Source organism: Nerophis lumbriciformis, linkage group LG32, assembly GCF_033978685.3.
Source record: "Nerophis lumbriciformis linkage group LG32, RoL_Nlum_v2.1, whole genome shotgun sequence".
NCBI classification, from domain to species: domain Eukaryota; kingdom Metazoa; phylum Chordata; class Actinopteri; order Syngnathiformes; family Syngnathidae; genus Nerophis; species Nerophis lumbriciformis.
In genome coordinates, this window is record NC_084579.2 from 2738033 (window position 1) to 2740532 (window position 2500).

General features: G+C 43.3%; 1 protein-coding gene across 2 annotated transcripts in view; it reads left to right on the plus strand.

Moving 5' to 3' along the window:
* LOC133574477 (ankyrin repeat and fibronectin type-III domain-containing protein 1-like) overlaps nucleotides 1-2500 on the plus strand; it is a 16858-nt gene that overhangs the window by 11957 nt on the left and 2401 nt on the right. The window lies entirely within an intron of this gene.

Below are 2500 nucleotides of genomic sequence, written 5' to 3' on the forward strand. Positions count from 1 at the left end.
ACTTGTGTGGGATATCATGTGCGATACAAGCAGTCCTGCAGTGTGTTTACTTGTGTGTGATATCATGTGCGATACAAGCAGTCCTGCAGTGTGTTTACTTGTGTGTGATACAAGCAGTCCTGCAGAGTATTTACTTGTGTGGGATATCATGTGCGATACAAGCAGTCCTGCAGTGTGTTTACTTGTGTGGGATATCATGTGCGATACAAGCAGTCCTGCAGTGTGTTTACTTGTGTGTGATATCATGTGCGATACAGGCAGTCCTGCAGTGTGTTTACTTGTGTGTGATACAAGCAGTCCTGCAGAGTATTTACTTGTGTGGGATATCATGTGCGATACAAGCAGTCCTGCAGTGTATTTACTTGTGTGTGATATCATGTGCGATACAAGCAGTCCTGCAGAGTATTTACTTGTGTGTGATATCATGTGCGATACAAGCAGTCCTGCAGAGTGTTTACTTGTGTGTGATATCATGTGCGATACAAGCAGTCCTGCAGTGTGTTTACTTGTGTGTGATACACGCAGTCCTGCAGAGTATTTACTTGTGTGGGATATCATGTGCGATACAAGCAGTCCTGCAGTGTGTTTGCTTGTGTGTGATATCATGTGCGATACAAGCAGTCCTGCAGTGTGTTTACTTGTGTGTGATACAAGCAGTCCTGGAGAGTATTTACTTGTGTGGGATATCATGTGCGATACAAGCAGTCCTGCAGCGTGTTTACTTGTGTGTGATATCATGTGTGATACAAGCAGTCCTGCAGTGAATTTACTTGTGTGTGATATCATGTGCGATACAAGCAGTCATGCAGTATGTTTACTTGTGTGTGATATCATGTGCGATACAAGCAGTCCTGCAGCGTGTTTACTTGTGTGTGATACAAGCAGTCCTGCAGAGTGTTTACTTGTCTGTGATATCATGTGCGATACAAGCAGTCCTGCAGTGTGTTTACTTGTGTGTGATACAAGCAGCCCTGGAGAGTATTTACTTGTGTGGGATATCATGTGCGATACAAGCAGTCCTGCAGCGTGTTTACTTGTGTGTGATATCATGTGTGATACAAGCAGTCCTGCAGTGAATATGCCTGTGTGGGATATCATGTGTGATACAAGCAGTCCTGCAGCGTGTTTACTTGTGTGTGATATCATGTGCGATACAAGCAGTCATGCAGCGTATTTACTTGTGTGGGGTATCATGTGCGATACAGGCAGTTCTGCAGCGTGTTTACTTGTGTGTGATACAAGCAGTCCTGCAGAGTGTTAACTTGTCTGTGATATCATGTGCGATACAAGCAGTCCTGCAGAGTGTTTACTTGTGTGTGATACTAGCAGTCTTGCAGAGTGTCTACTTGTGTGTGATATCATGTGCAATACAAGCAGTCCTGCAGTGTGTTTACTTGTGTGTGATACAAGCAGTCCTGGAGAGTGTTTACTTGTGTGTGATATCATGTGCGATACAAGCAGTCCTGCAGTGTATTACTTGTGTGTGATATCATGTGTGATACAAGCAGTCCTGCAGTGTGTTTACTTGTGTGTGATATCATGTGTGATACAAGCAGTCCTGCAGTGTGTTTACTTGTGTGTGATATCATGTGTGATACAAGCAGTCCTGCAGTGAATTTACTTGTGTGGGACATCATGTGTGATACAAGCAGTCCTGCAGCGTGTTTACTTGTGTGTGATATCATGTGCGATACAAGCAGTCATGCAGCGTATTTACTTGTGTGTGATATCATGTGCAATACAGGCAGTTCTGCAGCGTGTTTACTTGTGTGTGATATCATGTGCGATACAAGCAGTCATGCAGCGTATTTACTTGTGTGTGATATCATGTGCAATACAGGCAGTTCTGCAGCGTGTTTACTTGTGTGTGTGATACAAGCAGTCCTGCAGAGTGTTTACTTGTCTGTGATATCATGTGCGATACAAGCAGTCCTGCAGCGTGTTTACTTGTGTGTGATATCATGTGCGATACAAGCAGTCATGCAGTGTATTTACTTGTGTGGGATATCATGTGCGATACAGGCAGTTCTGCAACGTGTTTACTTGTGTGTGATACAAGCAGTCCTGCAGAGTGTTTACTTGTCTGTGATATCATGTGCGATACAAGCAGTCCTGCAGAGTGTTTACTTGTGTGTGATACAAGCAGTCTTGCAGAGTGTTTACTTGTGTGTGATATCATGTGCGATACAAGCAGTCCTGCAGTGGGTTTACTTGTGTAAAGTTCGAAAGCCAGTTAACATCTAAATGTCCACCAATAAGCACAACATGTTCTAGAAGAATGCAGCATGCTTCACATGTTCTAGAAGAATACAGCATGCTTCACATGTTCCAGAAGAATACAGCATGCTTCACATGTTCTAGAAGAATACAGCATGCTTCACATGTTCTATAAGAATACAGCATGCTTCACATGTTCTAGAAGAATACAGCATGCTTCACATGTTCTAGAAGAATACAGCATGCTTCACATGTTCTAGAAGAATGCAGCATGCTTCACATG